The following is a 25,358-nucleotide window of genomic DNA, read 5'->3' on the forward strand; positions in this document are numbered from 1 at the left end:
TGACGTCTGAATCTTCAGTACACCCTTTAGAGGCTGCTTTAGTCGTTTCAACCGCAAGCACGCAATTTTCACCGGTCCCGTACCACACACTTGCACGTGTCTGGTACAAAGCACATGCGACAGAACTAAATGCCAGGAGGAGTCCACGGCATTCACATCACCGACTAAAAGAGAAGAGGAACATTCTCATCCTTCCTCCGTTTCGTTGCTATAGCAACGGTGATGCTTTAGATGTCTGCTATCTGCAAGTGGAGGAATCAGCGCTGGTGTCGTGGAAGCACTTGAAACAACAGACAGCAGCCTAAGATACCAACCCCAGGTTTGGCCACAGAAAGGGCCGGCTACCCCAGAATCTTAGCTAAAACAGAAAAGAAAAGGTAATGAAATAACGAAACAGTGTCGAAACAACTCTATAACGAAGTAACTAAGCACTAAAGCAGCAAGTTTACGGATCACGTAGAAGATAGCGTAAAAAACAAATGTGAGTACAAGAACTAACTGTATATGCGAGCCCTAACTTAAAGTCACAACAACGATGAACATGTTTCAATTTGTTTATTTTTTCGTTCTGCTTTGTGAGAAAGTATCAGTCTAAGAATTTCTCTACGTGTTGCTTCCTGGCTGCCTTGTAGGCGCCTTTGAAGCAGGCGCACCATTGATGGCAAGCGAGGCAGTGACGAGACGGTGAGACGTGTACAGTAGGTTCAGTTCTTTTTGTTTTCTTTTATTAGAAGACGGACACATAATAACGGGTCGACCTGAGTATGTGACACTCACAGACAGATTGACACAATCCTTTGAGAACAACACGCGCATTCCCCGTACACACGTGCACACTGGAAAGAGAGAGAGAGAAAAAAAAAAAAACACCACACACGTAAAACGACGCACACGGGGTTCGGAACGTTGCTTCCGTGCGCTCATGCACACTGGCCCGCAAAAGACCGGCTAACAAGAGGTGAGCTACAAGTTTCATTTTTTTTTACCAAACTCTCAAAGAACACAGAGCCTGCTATGACCACTTCCGAACAGCGTTCCCAGTGGTATGCGCGCGAAAATTGTACAGGTCAAGACGGCAGCGCGTTGTCCCAATAAGGGAGCAAACAGCGAGGGATCAGTGGACAGACACAACAAAAACAAAAGAAACGAACGAGTCAAACAAACGCGACGACCGGCATCTTCGCTGAGCCGAGAGCGGATTAACGCACGTGGGATGATACACGGTATGAACACTTCTTCCGTTTCCTTTCTCTCACTTATCGGGTGGACGCCTCGCGAGCGTCCAGGGACAACCTTGTATTTACAAGAGAAAAACACCGATCTTTAACCTTTCAAAGCGTTCTGCACTGGAATGGTGCAGACGTGCATCAGGATGGGAACACAGGGATCAAACACCTTATATTGTACTGACCCTGACACAAGTGTCGAGGGAAACGCGCCATGCATCTGTTCTCTCTACAGCGCGGGAAACTGTTTTGACATGAAGATAGGGTGCTACACGACGTCGTAGATGTCACGTGAGCGCACACAAACAGTTTACAGGGAAAGTGAGGATAGAATGGCACAGGGTATCTAGCCATTCGTACAAACACGAAGACGAATGTGGCGGACTTGCCTGATTGGGCAGAAACAGCTTTGTAGACGGAACACACTGGCAAGATGATAACGAACACGACGTTGTATGTCGTCGTTTTCCCGCCCTTGTATTCCCCATAGAGCGTTGGTTCCACGTAATGGCTCACGCACTAGCATATTCTTTCTTCATAATTAAACGAATTGCCCGAGATGAAGACCATATCTTTTGGGTTTCTCGTGAAAGGCTGTAACTAATACCGTTTTATTTTCCAACGAACACAGAATTCAATGGATTCGAGCTTAAGAAAGCCAGGATAGTCATGCTTCCCTTCTGCGTTTTTTTGTTTTGTGTTGTTTTTTTGTTTTGTTTTTTGTGAACGTGAAGGCAGGATTGGGACGCACAGTTGAAAACATGTACGCTCTCTTTGTGGAACCTCGTTAGCACGTAAGCTAGACTCAAAGAGGGCAGAGGCTTGGAACTCATGACACTAAAAATAATTTGGAAGAAGATAAAGGTAAGTACAGAAACGTGCCGTCGTTTTCTCCTTATGTCTCTATTCGTTAATCTCAGGCCATATTTTGCAAGAAGTCGATCTTATTTTCATTCTTTTTTAGCTTTCTCCATTGGCTCGTACACCACCGTGCGGACGTTATCGTCGGTATCGGCGCGGCAGAAGAAGAATAATGGACAAAATCATGAGAATTGCTACAAAATACGGCCGAAAAGAATAACATTCGGCCCGTAGATGCCGAGCAGGAGTCACCGATGAACCCCATCTGACGTCTTAATCACAACAACTATTGTAAAATCGGTCCTACGTACGTTCTCCCGATTCTGATAAGCACCCTACTCTTTGTTGCTTAGCGCTCTAATCAACAATGAACTGGAGAGTTGGCCATCACAGCCAAGCTGCCAACTTCACAGTCTTGAAGGAACTAACTGAATGACTAGTCAACATGGATGAGAACAAGGCAGTTCCTCTAACAGCGCGGACAAAGGGAACTACGAACGCGTTGGGGCTAGGGGACCTACAGCTTTGCACTACGCGCAACTGGATGTGACACAGTGGGAGACGCAGCTACATGTCCTGCGCGAGGGCGTACACTCACACACTTGTGGATCGACAGCAAGTGAACGCGTGGCGCGCACGCAAAACTTTGCACAGACAAACGTTCACAAGTTAATCGAGTCGCACCAACATCGTTTCATCTAGCATCATACATATGATTATACACTTGATGACATCATTTGAGACAGACCCTTTTAAATCCACTAGCAAGATAGAACAGAGAGAGAGAAAAAAAGAGACGAAAGGCAGAGAGTTTAACAAGAGTAAGCCATCAAGCTGGCTACTCTGCAAGCAAGAAATGTGAAAGCTGCAACATGGACTAAAAACAATGTGTAAAGCCCAACATGCTACGTCTCTTTTTCCACAACATTTGACACCCAGCGCAAAGCCGACGGCCTTCGCTCTAACCACATGACACCATGTAGTTAACGGTGCCTTAACGACAAGCTGGAAGCTACAACGCACAACATGCCAGGTCGTCTCAAGAGAGGAAGGAAGGCGTCTTTTCACTGGTACTTCCCCGTAATAACTTCGGAGCATCTAACTTAAGATGAAGTTTCAGCTTAGGGCTGACTCCAATTTCTGTATTCAAATTCGAATGAAAAGTAGAAGTGTTGTCAGTAGGCAACCACCAAACCAATATGAATAAACCTTGTATATAAAGAAAGGAGAAATGTTGGACCATTGGAAGTGGTTATTTGATGTAGGCACTGAAAACCTTTACTGAAATTGCTGAATATAATCAGTAAATCAGCCAATCAACAATGTAATAAAAAACAAAATTTGCAACTACGTAGCACCCCAACATGTACATAACATGACAATTTTGTAAATTGCATCTGTTAGAGCGTATGAATCGGACAAATACGGTTCACTGCTAACGTGAAATTATAACTTCTTTAAACTGAGCTTTGCAAACGCGTTATTCCTGAGTTGATGGTGTACCTCAGAACAAGGTATAACATACTATATTAGCTATGTCCGCTTAAGTGGTCCTAATGATGAAATTTACAGAATTGCATGACCACTTTTCAGTGAAAGATTACAGACCAGTGCAGGAACCTTAATGCTTCGAGCTTTTGAAAATTTTCAACTTACAGCACTTCTCGACAACATTGGGAACTGAAATAAAATATACGCTTCCCGTAGTTACTAGCATTACACTTATTTTAAAAATGCACCAAATTTTATTTCAATCTGCTCTGCCACTGCCAGAAGAAAGCATTTCTAGTTTCAAACGTATTTCAGTCAAGTGGTTGAGAGACAAATATGCCATTAAAACGAAAACTAACGCTTAGAGGCAGAGTTGTTGATAAATGTTATAGGTTATTCTTTTTTTTTTCTAACGTGTTCGTGCTGAGCCGATAACCTCCAACACAGGTGACTGAAACGATCTGAAACAGGTGACTCAAATGACATTGGAACTAATTTCAAGGTTTCAGAATTTGACACCGGTATCCTTTTCACTATAATGACTATCAGCACGCATAATAAGAACTGAATTTAGAATTAAATAATGCTTGACCACTAGCTGCAAAAAAAGAAAACCACTGTTTGCATTGGCATACACGAATTCGATATGTAACCAGCGCACACTATGAACTAGCTTGCCGTCAGGATCTGTGGTACAGCGTGGTTTAGAGGCGTTTTGAAACGAATCCGAAAAAAAAGTAAACTGGCTCGGATGCGGTAACTGAGTGGGGCTGAACTAATACAAAAGTATTAACAGAAACAGCAGTTGCGCATATATTAAGTATGAAGGAACACTGAAGGCAGTTGTTTATCTAGAGTGACTACGATCCTGGAAATATTTCAAGTGTTTCTTCTGCTTCAAGAGGTGACACAGTCATCGAGAACATCGCTCTCGAGTGCAGCATATCTCCTCAATATAGCACATCGCCCAATAAGATGGGCGGATATTGTTACGTCATCAATACGTCAGCGCAGCGCAGGATTTACGAGCTACGCCTAAAAACGTGTGTTGTTATACTTTGTCGGGCTCTACTGCCTTGCTGAGCTAGAGAACCGAACCGCACAGGGTGGGCCCCACGTTGCGAAGAATAGCACCGATAAAACGGTTTGCAGGACATCAGTGCCGAAAACAGGACATCTACAGAAAAATCTGATAAAATTGACCAAATATTGTCACCCTTCTTGCTGTGCAATTTTATTGCACATTATCATTCCACATTATCATTACCGGTGATCGACGACAGTTTACAAGCCGTAAAACAGCGCTTTGGGCATTGCGTAGCAATGATCAATCCCTTTAGCTGCACTTAACATTTGCCTTTAGCGTTTCCTTCAAGCGATATCTAGTGTTAGCGCCTCTAAAATCTACTACACCAGCCGGTATGGCTGACGACACGGCTCTACACCGGTGGAACATCGAGTGCGATGTTTAACAGCACTGCGCATCAACATAAGCTCGCTTGCGCGCGTCACTCTGCACAGTCACATATGAGCGACGTGCAAGGAACAACTTTGACACTTGGTTTTGCACTAACACTTGATTTGTGGCAAGGCGCGAACAAAATGTGGGCAACGTTACACAACTTTCTTTTTTTTCCCCTCGTCGGAACCCTTCAGCAGCGTTACTTTTCTGTAAGAACGACTTTCAGACTTTACTGCGTCTTCCTCACTCAGACGAGCTATGATAATGACAGAGGAACGGAGACGTTGTGGGTTTCGCAAAACAAAAGTGATAGCGTTATGCGCTCGTGTCATGGGCGTTCGCTATCTCTTCTGTTGAACATGCACTCTCGTATGATGAGATTACTATGCAAGCGTAAACTACGGTGATAATATTGTCTAGGCAGACTAATGCTAATCACTTAGATGGGCATACTTTTGTTTTCATGCGAACGCCGCAAAGCCAAGCCAAGCCCGCGTATTCTCGTGGGCTCGACGTAGGTCGTAGTAGTCTCGCTTCACGCCGTATACATGCGAGGGACGCTTCAATAGTGAGTTTTAGCTGACCGCCATCAATCTACGGTTACCGCTATACATCCGCAACCAACCTTCCAGTTTTTCGTGTTCTAGTTATGTGACGCCAGGCATACACCACGCGCGGTTTCGCTAGCACGTGCAAAATTTACAGGTGTTTGACACGGTCGAGCGGGGTAGCGGTGTGCTGAAACTCTCTAATACTGAGTAAATGGAAATCACTTCGGTCTGTATGCCGACCGTACGCATCTACTAAGCATCGCTGAACAGGGAACTTGGATGCTCGCGCTGATAATGGCGCGGCACAATCTTTGGTCGTCACCGTGGGCTCCGAAACACGAAGAGCAAAACATATAGAAAAAGTTTGTGAACAGCTAGATTTTATCTAGACGACTAACTTCTTAAGACAACACTTCTTAAGCTTTCAAACTGTATAACAAGGAAAGAACAGTGATTTTTTTCTCAACGGGGAGGCAAACACAGACGTAGTGTACGCGAACCTTTGACACGCTGTCTTTGAAGTTCTGCAGAGAATGGTTCTCTCGCGTGGAGTATCCGCCAGACGATAAACGAGCACTAGTATACAGTCGGTATGTACACATATGGATATAGACTTCACATATATAGCAAGTTTCACGCACGAGGGACCCTGCTGATACACATGCACGCTGGAGTGCGGACCTCCCATTGTATAGACCCTATGTATTTTATACTTACATATGTATATGCTGAACGTCGGCAACTATGCGGGCTTTTTTTTTTTCGTGGAGTCACCGTTATCTACACGAGGCCTCCACAAACGAAGAGGACACATGACCTGTTCGTTCACACATTATTCAGAGCGGGATTTCGAGATTCGGGAGTGGTGCACGCCTATGGCATGCCTCCCTTCGTATGCTTCTTGCACATGTAAACTTAAAATTGCAGTTTATGCAAAAAAAAAAAGGTTAAGCAAGGTTTGTGGTATGCCTGTACATATCAGGCAATGACTAAGCTGCCTAACTTGTATCACGAGAATACTTATAATCTACCAACACACAACGTGGGGATAAAAGACACGGTGGTTAGAATACCGAATCGAACGAAAACGAACATCAGGGCAGACGCCTCAATCATCCAAGAGATGTCACTTGCGCACAATGACAAAATATTCGGTGGCATTAAAAAAAAAAAATAAAGAATGACGGCACCAATGTCGGCGCGCGCTCTCAGTCGTCCGCGACCTTCAACGCCAAGAGAAGAGCTTACGGATCAAGCTCGTGACGTCACCAGGCTAAGCAATTGCTAACATAAACTTCCTCGATCCGCGTTCTCTGAACCACTCGGCGAAGAACATAAAGCTTCGAGTTTCCCGAGCCATGTTGTGGCAGATATGCGAGTATGCATAGTAATTAAAGCATTGTTCTTTGTACACTTTGCCCATGTCGACACTACAGGTCAAGTTGTTACGTTTAAGACTTGACTTCTTTTCTGGATCTTTTGTCGCAAGAAGTCGTTACCTGGCCGACCGAGTAAAAAAAAAATATTTAAAAAGCATCCTTAACAAAGTAATGAATGAAATGTATCAAAGAAACACCGTGTCCATCGTCCGTATGACGGTTGTGAAATGAGGAGTTGGAATCTATATAACGATACGTTAGCTTACTCGAGCCCGCAGCACTAAGCAGTGTTTTCTATCGCAGTGGCTAGAACAGGTAAAATTGTACGCAAGACTTCAACAAAGACCAGCAACGGCTTGGTCGTTTTCAAACGGCAAGAATGTGGCATAGGACACGTAGGCTGCACAATAATGGGGCCATTGTTGAATGCAAGCGTCAAGAAAACTCCCCGTAGCAAGCAACATCCATTAGGACAGCCAGAAAATCGGCTTACTCTTAGCAATTAGTGCACTTCATTCCTAGAAGCACGGCGTCTCGCGTGCTGTGGCTTCGAAAACACAAAGGCAGCGTTGTTTCGAAGACTGTGGTGCGTCCTTGCCGAGGTGCGACGTTCACCTAAAAATATCCAACAGTCGCGAAAACGTGCCTCAGAATAATGACACCAAAAAAAGAAGGAAGCTGGTGGTGTCACAATACACAACTATGCGGTTGATTGGCAGGATACCTCACAGTTTCGTTCTACTTAGAACAGCCAGGGTGGTTGTAACTTGGAGAAGTGATTAATTTACGCCAACCAAAAAAAAAAAAAAAATGACGAAGCTGTCGCAAGGAGCACTGATGCCTCAGGCTTATGAACTCCTCAGCTTCTTTTTCTTTTTATGAAGTAACCTCGCATGTTTTCGCAGACGTGGCTTCCATATAAATACTAACGACATTCCGTCCATATTGGTTGCTCGGCTGGACTTTTTGTCCGCAATGAATGAATTTCTTTGTCCAGATGGAATTGAGGTAAAAAAGCCGTACAAAAGCTGCCCCGATCAGGTAAGAAACCGTGAACTGCTTGAAATGTATTGAATTTATATTCAAGCGAGCTGACAAAACCACGTCCGTTCGAATAAATTAACCGCGCGCACAACTGTCTACCGCCTGCACAATAAAATCCTGCCTCAGCCTCATAAATGTACGCAAAAACATTTACTTCACTTTGAACTAAATTAGCTGTCCGCAATATGTGGCACTGAGCAATAAAGGCTGATCTGAAAGGCGAGTGTAGATCCCAAGGCCGCGTTGTCTGAACATTTTACTGAGCTTGAAGGCATTCCGCGATACACCACATATTTAACGGCATGAACACAATTAAAAGAGAAACAAATATGACGTCGATTTTCTCTTTGCGACTATTATTTTTAGATGCAATGCGTAAAAAATCGATTTGAACTGCTATAAGGGAATGTAACGTCGAGCTTATTTATTTGTTTTCACTGATAATAGCTTCTTCGTCATTGCTGTTGCTGTAGACGCTGTTCGTAACCTTTAAGAGTCATGAACAGCACAAGCGCGGCATGAATGAATAATCCCATCACGACGGCGATCAAATTTAACTACTGCTGATGGAAATTCGCCAGCTGAAAGCGATATCGAACGACCGTTGATTCAACTACGTTACGGTATTCCGCTAGGTACTCGTTGCCAAATTAGAATTAGTGGAAGTCTCGAAGAAATCTTGTCCTACACAACTTTCTTCTGGCGCCAGTCATTTATCCTGCCCCAAAGATTAGTATTATACTATTCACCCGATACTATCTCATCACACTTTCCGGACCCTCAGCCTGCGTTTTTATCACCGGGAATACTTATAACTAAGACGATCTCCAATTTCAGGCATCACGAAAGAAAGTTGTGTAATATGCGTCGTCGGGTATACCATTACGCTTTGATCGATGGGTTGGCGACGTTTGCTCTCATGAATATACTTCAATATAGTGTATTGACTCTCAATTGACACGTTAAATTCAGGGCACTGCGCGAATGCTGACAACCGTTTCAAACCATCCCTCTATTGCGCAAGCCAATAGGCAAATTGTGAGAGCAATCTCGTATTGCTGCCGCGATCAGATTTCGTCACAGCGAAGCGACAAGTATTTTATTCGCCAAACAACAGTGACTATCACTGTAAACAAAGTGTGTCCCATGCCTTGTTACAAAACAGCCACTCACACTCACATTCATACCGTTCCACGAACAGACTTGAAAAGCTCGAGCGACAGGTCACAGGCTGGTGCAAGACAGTGGAGGCATAGCATAGCAGCATGAATGTCGGACGAAGTGATATTTACACAACTCGCGAGTAATAAGCTAAAGGTTCAGGAGTACACCTAGAAACGCCATGACAAATCGCAAAATGCTGATTAAATAGTTTTCCAGCGTCCTCTTCAGCATAGTTTTCTGAATGCGAGGGTGAAAAAACAATTCACACAAAAATTGCCCACATATTCCGGTGAACTAGTCAAACTCCCGTCAGCTTCGTTTTCATGTGCATTGCAGAAATAAGCTGCCATATCACAATCCCCTCTATAAGTTTAGTGTTCTTAATGACGTCAACGTTAACGGCTTTTTACTTCTACGCAAAGCGCGGTTGGGCCGCCATTACAATACTCTTTTCAATCAAATGAGTTAGCGAAAGCCATACGGTTATTCTAACGTTAGATTCACCAAAGGACAACATTCACTTTTTGAATAAATACTTTCGAGAAATAACAGTCAGTACTTTCTACTGACGTCTTTATGTAACAAGAATAGGCCTCGTAACCCCGTTTAGTGCTCAGTAAGCATGGAATTACCAATCCGTACCGAATGCGCAATCGAACGTGGAGCCTACTTGAGATCTTGATGCTCCTGACATCGAAGTGGTGCACGGTCAATTAGTTGGCCAGCAGGTCGGGCCTCACCAGTAAATTGATCGTTTTGTGAAACTAAAGTGCTTAACCGTTCACTTTCTCTGTCCACGCGCTTTTGCGATTAAATTAAAAAAAGAACAATTACACACACAAACATGCAGGGAAAACGTCTTAGCGACTTGTAGGAGCGTACAGAGACCCGTGTCGAAGAACTCTTGAACTGTACATTCGGCGAGGCTACAGCGTAGGCGCTCCCAAAACTGTTTGGCATATAGATATTCTTCCAACCATGAGGCGTACGTGGTTGCGACTAACATGCTGAAAAATACGGAGAGAGAGAGTAGAGAGAAAACGGCTTTACAAACACGTACTTACGACTACAGAGACCTGTCGTTTTTGCCCTTTCTCGGTGAATGTCAAAACAAGCGTCAACTATTCACGACGTTGCGGTGATACACTTGTATCGCAGCGACTAACCCCACAAAAGCATTAGCATTGTGACTTTCAAAAAATCACTCGGCTGGGCAATAGGCTAACGTTGCTTCAAGAAGCTAAGCGTCAATTATTAAAATTAAAACGACGCGGGCAGAACAGCGCCTTCGCGCTTTCTGCAATCTACTGCCGTCCTTATTAGGGAAGAACTGCGGTAGTGACTACCCGCTTCAGCAGCTGAACCACACTCTATACCCGTAGCAGTCTTGTTATGCACGAGACGAATAACGCTAGGAAATCGGCATCTTTGAAGCAACCTGTAAAACAGATTCCCTGTTGAAAGCGAACTAGAAGGCGGTGCCTTGTTAGAATTAGACGTGCGGGAGACTTCGGTCTCGGTTTTCATATCATGCTTCGATAAGTGGACTCGTTTTCGTGAAGGCTAGAGTGGTCACCCCCTTAGGAAGAGTTGTGTGGGTCTCCTGACATGAAGGAAAGTATTGTGAGAAAGCTGTGATTCCCACTCTGTGGTGGCGGGGGTGGGGGAGGTCGAGGGGTGCCTGAGTGCAGGCAGAACGACAAATCGCTTACTTGCAATTGTTACTCATATGGTTAGGCCTTAAAGAAGGGCATCAATAGCTGTGAAGTCGAAAACCTTTTCACCTTCACGAGTGTTTGCACTGTCCCTGTTCTCAGATCAAAAATCTTGAGTCACAACCCTCGTGCAACTTTTCCTAGATAAACTGGCCAAGTGGGAACTCTCACTCTCGCTTTTACGTAGACCAGTCCACGGTGGACACACTGGTACGAGACAGCCTCCAGCGCTTTCAAGTTGATACTCTTACGGTTGTAGTAGAGCACGTACTAGGGAACGTTATTCATGCTGCTTAAAGCAACAAAAAGGCAGCATGAAACAATAAAATATCCGTTAATGCCAGTAACAAGCAGAGAGGGTACCAAATGCTTCCGTCAAATAATCGAGGCAGTTCGTTTTTCTGAGCACAATGAACAATTGTCATTCTCATTGCACATAAAAACGAGGAACAGATTCCCAGTGCTTTTTCACACTCTGCGTAATGAAAAAAAAAAAAAAAGCCTAGAGTCACTGCAGCATCGGTATATTTGCCTCCAATGCTGATTTGTAGCGCAGAAAAAGAAACTAACTCCCTTGCAGTAGTCACCAAAGCGCCAACACCGCGAACAAGTCGGAAACCGTTGAAACTACAAAATGTCCAAGACAGATGCGCTATTCTCAGGAATGAAACGAAAATTATTCGTTGCCGCTGATTAGTGAGTGACGACAATGTAATGAAAACAAATCAGGCGGTATTGTAGCCGTCTAACTTATTCGCTTCAGTTTGCGTATTCTTGTATAGAGTACAAAGTCACGCAGCTCGCCGGCGGAAAGGCTTGAAACGCATTTAAAAATGTGGCAGCGGCCCTTTTGCACCTTATACTCGTGGTATTATGCAACGAAGACTCGCTTGGATTATATCTAAGAATAGAGTACATTAGCAGGTACGAGGTAGCTCACGCAGAAACGCAGGGTGTAAGAAAACCGAGAAGTGACGACGGGTACCGACAACGTGTCGCGGATCACACGGGACCGATGCGGCGACGAACCGGGCGTCGGAGTGCGGCCTCCACTCCCCACCGAAACGACGGTTTCGGAGTGTCGAGAAAAGGGAGAGAGGAAGTGACGTCACCACACAGCACACTAAAATGATGACGTCCGCCGTTACCAGCGTTTAGGACACAATTACTGTTTTCCTGAAAGGCCTTTGACGAAGATGGTGGAAAAAAAAGTAATAGTTCCGAATAAAACGATACTTTGTAATATTTAAAACAATCTTACTCAAGGCAAATCAGTCCAGCGATAAGCCGCAAATACTTATAAGCCGTAACAAGCGCACATTTTGGCAATTTGATTTACGTTGCGTGATTTCGGTGCGCAAATTTGTTTTCACGCGTTGGCACCTACCTCCCCTCTGTAATTCTCCGGCCCTGAGGGTATATCAAATAAATAAATAAATAAATGTGACTCATTAAAGTGATAAAGTGATGGTTCAATTGGCTTCCATGTATCTGAAGCGAAATCCCAGAGTTTCGACTGCGACAAATTTTAGTTTCAAGTATATTCTAGTTCTGGGCAACCAATTTTATTTGTGGTGCCGCGATGTCACTTCCATCTTCAATCTTCAAGACTCACCATCGTTCCGCGTTTTGAGCCCGGCGAGGTCCCCACGCCGCTATATAAGAAGGATCAAGATGGTTCGACGTTACAGAAACTGCGTATTATTATCACATTCCTTAGGAATACACATGTGCATGTCGTATATGTATATAGGAGCGCAGAGAATCAAATACGAGATACAGTTCAATACACGTGACACTCCGATCCCAGCAGGTGGTCTTGCACACAGCACGTTGCAACGAGGGACTGCTCTCCGTTGGAGAGCTATGTATACATATAACATACTTTAAACGACAGGCGAAGCCAGTAATTCGGGAGTTTTGAGAGCGTATTACATGGAACTTTTTTTTCTGCCGTCTACTGCAGTGGACCTGCTTTAAAGCAGATAGAGAGACAAAGAAATGGACTGCAGGAAAGTCGGACAGACGTACGTGTTACCTGTAGGGTTTGCTACCCTACGAGTAAGAGTAAGGGGAAAGCGAAAATAATGCCCGATTTATGATCGTACTTCAGTGGCTTTGACGACTGCGGCATTTATCAGTATACGAATAATGAGTACCGTACGAAAGACGCTGGTTACGAATGCGCACGCAAACGAATACCAACTTTAAAGAACGCAACAAAACGACCAGGCCACGAGATGGGTCTTATTGGGGGAGACGGTGGTGAAACTGGCAAGTAAAGCAGCTCTAACGAAACACCACCTGGCAAGGGATGCCTATAAGAATTTTCACGTTGAGAAGCGGGGTGATATTGTGCTTGAGAGATAGTCTAACGAGGTTTGATTTGATTATATAATTCCCTTAGCAAACACACTATGCATAAGAAGGGTGACACAAACTATGATCTGTGTACGATAAGTCGAGTCCAGCTCAGTCCAGAAAATGTCTCGCTGAAGTAAAAAATGTGCCTAGCAATTTCGGTTAAATATTGCCGCTGTCTACACAAAAGGAAGCAGCCTAGAATCGTCGAAACCAAAGTCAGTGCCCCTGGTAGGGAAATGTTCACACACACACACACAGGCAAACGCACGCCCAGACACATACACATTACTGTTGAACGACTTTTGTAAGAAGGATTGGGACACCTTGTTCACACTCTCACTACAGCTTCAAAAATATAGATTACGCTGTGATACGAGTGTAGTTTCTGCGCGGAGATAAAAAAAAGAAAAAGGGAAACCATCTTTTTGTACGTTTCGTGACTGAACGGTTCTCCTCGTGTATACGATGATTTTTTGTTGGCCTGATGTCTTCTCGCATTGTGATAACGAAGGACTACATCGAAAACTTGGTGCGCGGAGGGCCACTGTTGCCAATTGTGCACGGCCATTTGAAACTGCGAATTTTCCTAGAAGTGGCGTGCGAGGCGGTCATGCTGCTCATGCGAATTTCAACCCAGAAAGCCCGTGATTACGGTCGGATGTTATGAAATTTAGGAGAAATCAAAGAGGATTAATACAGTAGCACTAATTGCTTTGATCGCTCAGTATTGGAATCAACATGTTCGAGCTTTGTAGTGGCTGTGCGACAACAGCGTGTATTAAGGTATGGACGTACAGAAAGAGATGAAAGACAACGAAAAACTAACGGAAATAATCGTCTTCAGAAAACACGGCGATTCAAGCATATTTTTGGGGGCGTAAACTGCAGCGCTTATCCAAGAGAATCCTAGTGACGGTAAGCTCAAGGTTAGCGCTTCGCAGAACAGAGAAACGCACACTTTGTATATTGTTGAATAATTCGAAGCGCACGATAACGAGACAAAAGCGAGACAGAGACACGCATTCAGCGCTGTATGAGCGTTTGTGTCTCGCGTTCTCTGGTTATCGTGCGCTGCAAGTTGTTCGTGTTGAAATAACTGGCCCGACAGTCTATTCTTGCGTCTATTGCTGAAATCGGGAAGGGGGTGGGGGGGCACGATAAAGATCACAGACAACCCTATCAATGACAACAAAGCGCCCAGAATATTTAATGCCACCGGATTAACAGGACTAAAACAGTCGTTGAGGTGATGAGGGGGATGTGACTCATGCATCACCTCGGCGATACTAAAGACTTACGAAATTTTCAACGTGGGCCCGTTCGGTGACCCTACAGTGGCGACTCCCTATTCCGCATGTTCTTGCAGAATGCTCACAGAACACAGATACACATTATTTTCTTAAAAGCTGCAGGCACGACCAAGAATGGACCCTATAGATGTAATAATCGTTCTGGGCATGCCACTTCTTATATTTCGAAAACTTGCTCTTGTCGGTATGACATTTACACATACACCACGAGCTCAGTTCGTAGGACGGTCAAAACGACGTTTAGCGAAACGGTAAAGCAATGGCGATTGGTTCCCATGGACATCCCCCTCCCTGCTTTTTTTCTTTCTTTGCCTTTAAGAAGCAATTAGACACTGTGTGGCTCGTCAATGTGGTGGTCCCTAGCATCTGGAACAACAAATTAAAGCTGGCCAAAGCAGGTGGACCACATGCTTTTTTTTTTCTTTTCGCGCAACGCGTACAGCAAATGTCACAGTCAACTTCGATACATAAAAGCAAACTTCGACGGTTCGAGTAAATCGCACAACTCCGCTCGTCTTGTAGTAGCTTGCTGCTGGAACAGTTAGATTTACATACTTGTGCTCGTGTGATTGCCTGTTTTCTTGTTGTTCTCGAGACAGCATGAGGCAGCATGAGACGCCTAGATTGCGTCAGCTCGACCCCAACCGGAGACTGCAGAGAGCTTTTCATCACGAGACAAAACAAAACACTAATAAATCATGTCCAAAGCATGGCGGCTATGATGTGTTTCCGGCTCCAGCAATCGCTTCCGGCGCGTGCAGTTAGCAAAAGCATAGGCTTCGAGATTAGTTTTTGTTACTCGGAGGGAGTCGTTGCTGCGGAGCCCTTTCGTCTCGCTCTCCCGCTAACAAGAAACAGCGCTTCCACACAGACAATAAGATTACGTCGGATGTGCATGAATTCACTGCATTTGAGATATTACGGCGAGCCTAACTTGTGCTCACAACGCGATATCTTTGTTTATATTTCACGCATTCTTCATTTCCGCCTTTGCTTGTTCAAATTAGTCACCCCCAGCTTTTGCTCAACAAACTGCAGTGTTCTACAATGGCCTCCGAGATCTCGAGGCGCGACGAAGTATTCGCGTCAGCCATGATTTCGCTTTCATGTTGGAAAACCGCTAAACTTAACGAAAATAAAGGATAACAAACATCAACCGGCCCTGCGAATGGCGAACGGTATGTGCAGGAATGATTAGATAATACTGAGGACTAGATATACGGTGAACATTCGACACACACGGATGTGTAACGACGTGGGAAAAATAAAATAATGAGCACGGAGGAGACGCCATTCTCATTCCGTCACTGACATGATTGCTCCAGTTGTTCAGGTGAGATACTTTCGTACATGAAGAAATGCAACAATAATATCAACGTGAGATTCGGGATCAAGAAAAGATGCACAAAAAAAAAAAGATATGCGTATGATGGCTTAGCTTTTACTTGACACATAATAAAGAAATTCTGTTTTATCTTCACGAGGAATTGTGACAGGCAGGCTGCAATTATTAGTCGGTACCTTCGCTTCTCCCGCGTATACTACAACATGTTTCTTTTTCTACTCTTAAACTGGACCTAGCGATAAAATGGCGAGTATTATAAACGCTTGCATTGGAAGTAGATGAGAACATACACTGAGTCAACCGCTACCTTCGGTGACAACCCTTAATAACACAACCCTGACTTCGACGAAAATACTCCAAAGAGAAGGAATAAACGCACTCACACACGTGAAGACAGCGAATGAAGGCATTTGAAGAATAAATGACTCAAGTAACACATTTGGCTTTTATGCCTTTAAACTCTAGGTGAAGGCCCAGGCGCAACCAATGCTGCAAATATAGTTCAACTAGAGTGATTGCGCGCAGAAAGTGCAACAACGGAGGTCGCGGCTCGGCGTGCTCACATCTTTCTAGCGGTTAGGAAACCGCGATAGGGTGTCCTCAATAAACGGTGCAGGATGCCTTGCACTGAGCCACTCTGCAATCTTAATAAAAACGAAGTCGGTGCGCACAACATTGCGATTAGAGTTGCTTGAAACAAAACAGCATGGCTTCTTCCTGAAAAAGAAATAATAATAATAATAATAATAAAACAAAGGTGACGAAGCGGTAGTATTTTCAATTTCACGAGGGAAGGAAAGTTTGAGGACTGAGACGGCGTTCAGTGTGAAACCCTAACGCCGGCACAGAGAACCTGGAGACATGTAAGATGCGTGTCTCCCCGTCTGCGCCGGTTCTGCTCGAAGAAAAGGTGTTAGCTGTTCCATATTGCCTTTCAGTCGCTCCATCAAGTACAAGAAAGTGTCTTCGGTGCAGGCTGTGCACTTCAGCGTGTTCATACTTTGATGCTGTTGGACCCAACTGTTGCAAGAGCTTATCGCTTTGTGTCTCAATACGTTTTTGCAAAGGGAAGCTCGGAATTGAAGAGCTATGATATCCGTATAGGCGCAATAAGTGGTACACTGATGCCGTTAAGTTTAAGGAAATCAATCAATTAATTTTCAGTGGACAGCACAAATAATAATGCACCTGCTACCCAGAAATACGAAAAAAACCCCATGATGTCCACACAAAACCCATAGAGCCCATGATGTTCACATTGAGTGGCTGTCATCTTCGGTGTTTTCTATTTAAGTAAGAGACCCCGTTGACATTCTGCATGCTCTTCATATTTCAAGAATCTGCTTTGCTGTGAAGAATGCGAGCGCGCCGAGTTTCGCGCCGGAAAGTTTTTTTTTTTTCCTGCGCATATAAGAAGGCGATAGTTCTCGTTTATCTTAAGTTATAGAGCTTGTAAGCCTTCGCAGGTTACCCGGTCCGGATACGTCATTCCGCAACCTGTCACCCATACGACAACCTTTTCGAGTGCCCGATCGTCGTGCGGCTTGTAGTCATCATTCAGCCGAGCTCACGCAGAACTCTCCAGACAGTTTGGGAGAAGCCCTCAAAAACACGCAAAGCTATCGCACGATGCCAGAGGCAGTATCGCCGACAGATTACTTTCGCGGAAACTTTTGCGTAACGCCACGTCTATAGCGACACGTCTCGCTGGAGCCACGGGCAAATGGTCAATCGTTCAAAAACAATATGGCTTTACAAGATAGCTCATGGTCGGTCCAATCAGCGCGCACCGAAATTGGTATGCCCAAAAACGATCGATCGAGTAAAAGGTCTCAGAATGACGGCCGTCACCTGGTCAACCAGCTCAAGCTCACCACTCGCTTTTGTTCTTTTTTTGTTCCTCTTCGCGTAGAAAAAAAAAAAAAAGAAGAGAGATGCTCCCTACAGAGGAGCTGGAATATACCAAACTGCTATCGGGCTTGCATGTTGCGGAGAGATTAGATGGAAGGTGATGGTGCTGGTGTAGGCGCGGCCGGTGAGAGCCGTGCGTACACGCGCGCACGGGGGCGGTAGGGTTTCCGCTCCACCGGAACCGGAAGCGACGCGTACGCAGCGTCATCGGCACCGCGGGTCCGGCTGGCTGTCCGCGTGGAGAAGCACCACAAGCACCGCAGTCGTCGTCGTCGGAGTGGTTTGTGCACGTGGTGTACGCACACCGGCCTAGCGAAGCGTCTGGTCAAGGCTCCACCGCTCCGCGAACGACGACACCACCGTCAGCAGTGTCCACACCATCTCGTGGCAGAAGAGCGTATACTTGCAGCGGCTTAATGACACCACACTACACATGCAGACTGGGGTCGAGCGGAGGTGGGCGACTCCAGGCAGCGCTGGACGGCCGGTGCCTCCTGCTTCTTGCGTCTTTTTTTTTTTTTCTTTGTCAATCGCGTTTCGTTTCACATAAGCGGTCTCTCTACCTCTCTCGCTCGCACACAGCACTCGGAAGACGTTTGATGATGGCGTGCAGAATAGAATACAGTTGGTTTGCGGCACCATTAGCCGCAGCCAAAAGTGGTTGTAGTTAGTAGCTGTAGGCTTCCTCTCATAAATAGCTTTCTATCTTGATTTGGGCTTGAAGAAGGTTTCCCGGCGGGAGCGGCGGCGACTTTGTTGCTTCCTCCGCCGCCATCAGAGGGTACCAGCGGCCTGTCGTCGGCTGGCGAGTTGCGGCCCTGCGGGACAGTGGCTCCGAGGTGACGGCGACACGGGTCGAGCCGCCGCAGCCGTGACCACGACCGCCGCGCCTGACGGGTGTGTGAGGAGGGGGGCTGCGGCCCCTGGTTCTAGAATGAGGAGGGCCTCTTCCTCCGGCTCGAGGAGGAGGCTGGCGGCGCAGCGGGCCCAACCTCAGAGCGAGGCGAGGCTGTCTTCGACGCCCCCGCCGTCCACTGCGCCCTTGGCCGGTCGCTGCGCGAGGCTCAACTTCAGCTGCTCGCCCGAACTGCCTGCGCTCGCGTCCGCATGGCCAACAGCAGCGGGCCAGCACCGCAGGGAAGTCCACACGCAGGGGCACAGGTCAGGAGCGAGGTGTGGCAGTGGCAGTGGCAAGTGGTTAGTAGGCAAGAGAGGTGGGGGGGGGGGGGGGGAGAGAAAGAGAGAGAACAAAAAGAAAGCGACGATTAGTTATGAGTTGCTCTTAAGAACATGTCGAGCCAGATGTTGTCAATTTGACCGCGGAAGAGAGTCGACCCGACGCAACCTTAGCCATCAGAACCCGACACGGATTTCACCCCCTCGACTCGACTCACCGACCCACGACGAGTGAGTGAGTGTCACCGAGTGAGAGAAAGGTTCGAAACAACACGCTACCGTTTACTATATAGCTGAGTTCGTGCTTTATCACGTTCACTGCTTTATGCTTGCTTTACTCAACTCACTACGTTTGCTCCTATCTGCTATGCTATATATTTGCTCGCGCTGTACGTCGTTTTTACCACGAATTACCAACTAGCCCAAGCAACCACCCTTGTACGTATTTAAAGCCACGAGCGGCACGCAAACAGCTGTCTATAGCGAACAAAATACAGGGAAAGAACACTAGAGACGCAAAGGCGCCCGTTCGTGGAGCCGTTAGAAAGCCTAGAAATCCTGCTCGCCTCGAAAGCAAAGTTAAAAACCGACCGGCGGGACGAGACACCAGAAAGCCGGCCGTAGAGGAAAGGTTAAGCTGCCGAAAATCGTTCCCGCAATGGGAGAAAAAGTATTTCCGGAAAGGGTCGTCGCCGCCGCCGCCAGAAGAGCGAAGAATCAATTACGTCGCCGACCCCGGAAGTGTCAACAGAGTGAGCGCGGGCCACCCGCGGGAGGCAATCTACAGTACTTTTTTTACTTCCTTCCTTGTTTGTTGTTTTCTTCTTTTTTTTCCCTATCTGCCGGCTGTGTTTCCTCGACGCGGATAACAAGAACACTATACTACTTTTTATCGCCGACCATAATAGAAACCGAGGTCTGATAAACTGGCGCAAGAGCGACACGGCTGTGCGACCAGTCGTGAATGCGGGATGAAACTGTCCCTGCATTAATTCGTCGGTTGACCGGTCTGTTGTCGTTGACGTTGTTGTTGTTATTGCTGTTGCATGATTGAAATGTTTCATTCGTGAGAGGCCCTGGCGTTCTTTTCTTCGCTTTTGCATTGTTCATGCATCTTGCAGCTAGAATTTTCACTGCAACTTTACTGATTTATTCGTTGATTGATCGATTCATTGATTGGTTCATTATTTCATTCATTAGCGTTGACGTCCAATTTTTGATAAAGCGGAAGGAAAATAATATTCCTGTACTTAGATATAGGTTGCTGAGGTCGAAGCTCGGGTGAGCCACTGATTCATGATGGAAAAAGGACAGCGCACAAAAAGACAAAACATGCGCGTGCGAGCAATTATTTTGTGTTGCGTCTATGCGCGATTTTCCTCATCGATTAGATTTACGAGTACGGGGATGAACTTGATGTGTATAGTCAAAACTAATCCCGGAGCCTTTAAGGCGCCCCTCACAGACCAGCGATTTAATCAATCAATCAATCAATCAATCAATCAATCAATCAATCAATCAATCAATCAATCAATCAATCAATCAATCAATCAATCAATCAATCAATCAATTTATATGCCAAGATTTGGGGATATCCGAGTGTGTCGCACTGCCGCAGCTGATACGAAACAAGCGCAATGAGAATGACAGACTTAGCGCATGAAGGTTCTTACAAGCGCAGCGCCCTAGGAACCCAAATAGAAGGATGATTTGCTCACTGTGCTGTGACACTAGTGAAACAGACCTCTCGTACATGCCACAGAAGGATAGCAAGAGTGTTTGGAGGGTAGCTGCCACAAAAAGCCGGCCGCACCAATGAATAAAAAATTCACTTGCAGAAAACAAATATTTGCAGTTCTGAGATCAGGTTAGCGTGTAGACTCTCCGATGTGCTTTTGCTTGAAATTAGTACCTTCAATTTTGTAGCTTCGGTAAGACAGAATTTTATTTCGTTGCCGCAACTAAATTTGTCTTTCTGGCCTTCATAAACGACACTGCTGGCAAATGACACCGTTCGCTCCGAATCCAAACAACACACGCAAGGAATAAAAATGAAAGAAATGGAGAAAGAAGCAGTGGAAGGTGCGTCAGCCCGGAATGGCGCTCGACAAAACAATTCACGAGCTCCCGCCTCGGGCGCGCGTGCCGTGTTCTGTATTGTAGCATCGTCACTCTATGGTACGACCTTTACAATGCATTGCCAACTAACCTGGCATTCAACACTGTCCACTTAGAGCACGTGTAAATCAACGGCATTCACTGCGTGCCACCACAAGGTTTATGACTCACATATGCACCCCATTTCTCTCCCAGAAGCGAATAAGCAAAAAAAAAAAAAAAAAAAAAAAAACCTGCAAGAATAGTCGCTTCGCGTCATCATCTAGTTCGGCTTGACCTTCACGACCACCGGACGGCGGGCGGCATCTGCGACGCTCCATATATCCGCGTCCAACCAGCAACTACTAAACACCGGGGGCCACGGTGGCATTCTCATCCGTTGCAGAGGCCGATCAATTTACGTAAGCGATGGAAGCGGCCCGCTGGACATAGGAAGCGCGCACCCTAATATACTGCCCCGCGACGTCCAGGCAGCGTCCCCCAGCCGCGCATGCTTCACGCCACGTTGTGTACGAGCCGAGACCGCAACCTTCTTGCGACAGGCTCGCGCCGCACGCAAGCAGGGCTACATCGCGAGGGAGGGTCGGGTCGATTATGCATCGGGTGACGCGCGGCTGCGGTCAATTGTTATGCGCTCCGTCGGCCACTCTCTTGCTTTTTTTTAGGGGGGGGGGGGGGGCTTCTCACTCGCGAGGCTGAGAGTGGTGGGATGCAAGGACGCCTCGCGTGCTCCCCGCCGCTGCTTGCCCGACGCGTAGCACGCACGATAGAAGAGTGCTCGGTTTGGACGCGTGTCCCATGCTTTTATGCATTACGGCGATCTGCGTAAGGCTGCGTAGGGACGCCATGCATGGGAAGTCGCGGATGGACAAATGGACGGACCGATCGAAGCAGGAATGCCAGCTCATGGGGCATTCGCTCGCGAGATTTCTTGCGAGTGTTTGAGTCAGTGACATTGTACTCGGCCAGGAACGTTGAGCGACGCGCCGAGTACTGACTACATATGTTACGTCGAAGCAACGCTTGTATTTGACGGTGACATTAGAAAGGAGATACAAAATTCCCCGACGATTACGATACTACCTAATGCGAAACTTGAGGGGCGCAGCTGTATTTTATTTCGCGATATATTGGTTGGCGTGGACAATCTGTCTCGTGCGGCACGTTGCAAACGGAGCGAAGTGTGGCGCGACTGCCTCGCTAATTGGGTGATCGCGACAGGCGGCGCGTGGGTGGCGTGCAATTCACAGCAGCCGCCGCAGACAGACCTCCGCTCATGCAGCGCTTTGTTTCCGTACAGACGATGCGCGCTACTCTGGCGCCATCTCGTAGCCATCGTTACCGCAAAGCTCGTATCTCACGGCACTACGTTTTTATTCTCACGCTTTCGCCACACCCTCTTCCTCTGCTGTCCTCCTCGCGTTCTCTTCGCTATCGCCGTCTTTCATCGCCGCTGCGCTCCGCGTTCGCTTTCATCCTTCGCTGTGTTCGTTCGCTCGGTTACGAGGTACGACGCCGACGCTCGACGCAGGAACGGGCCCCTAGGATCTGCGGTCTAAAAGAGGACTTTATTCACAGAAAGGCAGAAAGGTTGGTCTGAGCTTGTGCGCTCTAAACTGCTACATTGCGCTGCGGAAGGGAAAAAAAGGGGTACGAAATAGGAGGTGGAGAATGATAATGATAAGAAATGTGGTTCGATGAATGCTGGTCGTTCACACACCAACAATGCTTAAAGCATTGAGCCAAGACCTGTGTTGTGCAGAGATTGTATTACGGCGCTACGATCAGCGTATGACGTCTCGTGTGGGGCCCAGGGGCCCAAAATAAGGTCCCCCGAGAATGATCTTGTGTTGACGGTTGTCGCAGAGGAGGCTAGCTAAAGTGTGTCGCTCTTGCGTGTCAACTAGGCAGACGCAAAATTGCGCGTTAGTGCCTCTGGTACAGTGTATCGTGTCTCTTGCAGCATACAGCATACACGAGGGCTCGCGAAAGCTGGTGCTAGCCAATAAACGAGCGCTGAAAAGCCATGCACAAGGAGTTGCCAGCACTGAGTTTGTTCATAGAGTGTGCCAGGGCAGCAGCATTGAAGCAGAGCTCCTCGTTTTTCGCACCAAGGTAGATGAGGGCTGCACTTGTTTTGGAAGTAAAGATACGCGTACGGAGACAGATACAAAAAAAAAAAAAGAAAATGGTGAAATACGGGACTGCAGGAGGGGAGGGTTGGTTGCCCTGGGGCAGTGTTGGTAACTTAGCGGGAAAGTCGCTAAATTTAGCGAATTTTTAGTCACCTTAACGACAACTTTGCCTTTTTGTATTCCTAGTGGCTATATTTTTAGTGACGTAAACAGCCAGTAAATCGAGCTTGCAAAATTCCTCAAGGGGCTTCGGTTGAGCCTAATGTATTGCCTTCATTTTATCCTAAGGGGGATATGCGCCTTCAGTTTGTCGCTACTTGCGTACCGAAGAGCGTATTATGAGTCATCTGGGTGCACAACAGCTGATCTGACAGGTAAAGCGCAATTTTCAGATCTGACACCATTTTAAAAATTTATAGGGCTAATTGTTTTCATATCCCGACTGTTGAATCGCCACCGCAGCAGGTAATCTAAAGCTGTAGTTTAAAAAAGAATAATAAGAAAGACGTCTAGGAACAATTAGAATAAATGAAAGACAAAATTCCTAGTAAGTCATAATCATCACCATCATAACCTGTCGGGTACAACTTGAGAAGGCAGGAGAGGCCCCTCCCAGGTGACCGAAAAGCGGCAGCCCCCCTCCCCCCCCTCCCTCCGGATGGCCTCTGCGGCTTAAGTAGTAGTCCCGCTGACGCGAATCGGCCCAGTTCGAAGCGCGGACTGCCATGTTCTCCGTCGGTGAGGTCAACGGCCGTCCGGTTCGTGACGTCAGTCTAGAGTGCGCGTCAATTGGTGGAGGCTGGTGTGTATCCGCGTTTGAGGGGCAGATGCCGCTGCCTTCTAAAGTTCTACCCGACTATAGTGACTTCTCGCTAAAGAAGGAGGGACCTGGGCAATGACTGGCGACCTTATCGAAAAAGTTACCAAAACTGCCGCGGCGAGCGTGTATAGATGGCGCTGCTTCTAGGAGAGCAGGAGGCGTATAGGGTGTTTACCGTCGAGCTGCAGCTTGGGTCGGCGCACTCACCGGTGCCGCAGGTGCCGTGGTTGACGGAGGTGCCGCACGTGCTGCTGGTGGGCGCCTTCTTGTAGGTGGCGCTGTTCATGGTCAGCTTGCGCACGTTCTTGTCCGGATGGCACAGGATGATGTAGATCTTGGGTGAGAACAGGCAGAACAGTGCCACGTACGCGCTCAGCGAGATGGAAACGCAGAGCGTCGTTATCTGAATCTGCGACAGTCAGAGAGTGGGAGGGAGAGAGAAGGTAGATTAATGCGTGCACCGAGCGAAACCCTTTTACTTCTCGCAGCGACGGACCACACAAATGCGACGGCAAGTTATTTCTCTCCCGAGTTACGACAGACAGGCGCGGCCCATCCTTGAAGAAATGCGTTTTTTCGAAAATGGGGCGCAGGGTTGAGGTTATGTCATGATCGAAATTTAAAAAAAAATTGGTGTGCACCTAGAAGTAGCAGGAAACTACAGAGAAAACCTTCATTTGAAAGGAATGCTCCCGATTAGCTCTATACCTATAGGGTATTGCGCTATCAATGTCAGCAAGGATATGACGCACAGACCTCAAGATTATATTTTTTACCAATATTTCTGGAGTTAATGTGATTCGAACCAGCCGATTTCTTTCAGACAACGTCGTGGAAATGTTTCAATCACGCTACAGTTTTATTAGTTGTTCTCCTTAAAAAAATGTGGTTGATCCCTCTTATATAGGAATCGGTATAGAACACGAAAGTGAAACGTGTCTTCACAGAAGTAGTGTAATGTTTATTGCACATTGATATATAATGTCTATTGGTGTTTTGTGGCTAAAGCGCCCTTAGGCGTTGATGCACCCACGCTGACGCCTGGTGGCACGTCTCCTCCATCACGACTACCAACGTCGATGACCATGAGCAACCGTCGTGCATATGGAAGCTGCACTACGCTGCACACGCTAGCACAACGCGAAAGACGAAGCACGTAACTGACACACTAATACAACGCGCAAGACAAAGCACGTAACTGAATCGTCACCGAGTCAAATCAGCGCGTACAGCGCGTCGTAATTGCAGCCTCCGCGATCAACTTCAGAAACATTTTCAGAGCTAAT

The 25,358-nt window shown here is 46.6% G+C and overlaps 1 long non-coding RNA gene across 1 annotated transcript; it reads right to left on the bottom strand.

Moving 5' to 3' along the window:
• Positions 1 to 699: 699 nt before the first annotated feature.
• On the bottom strand, positions 700 to 24,478 carry LOC119434756 (uncharacterized). The gene is made up of 2 exons (XR_007464587.1): positions 24,280 to 24,478; positions 700 to 18,914 (listed from the first exon to the last, which is right to left on the bottom strand). It is a non-coding gene; the product is annotated as an uncharacterized LOC119434756 (long non-coding RNA).
• Positions 24,479 to 25,358: the final 880 nt, after the last annotated feature.

The sequence above is a fragment of the Dermacentor silvarum genome, unplaced genomic scaffold, assembly GCF_013339745.2.
Source record: "Dermacentor silvarum isolate Dsil-2018 unplaced genomic scaffold, BIME_Dsil_1.4 Seq224, whole genome shotgun sequence".
Lineage (NCBI taxonomy): Eukaryota > Metazoa > Arthropoda > Arachnida > Ixodida > Ixodidae > Dermacentor > Dermacentor silvarum.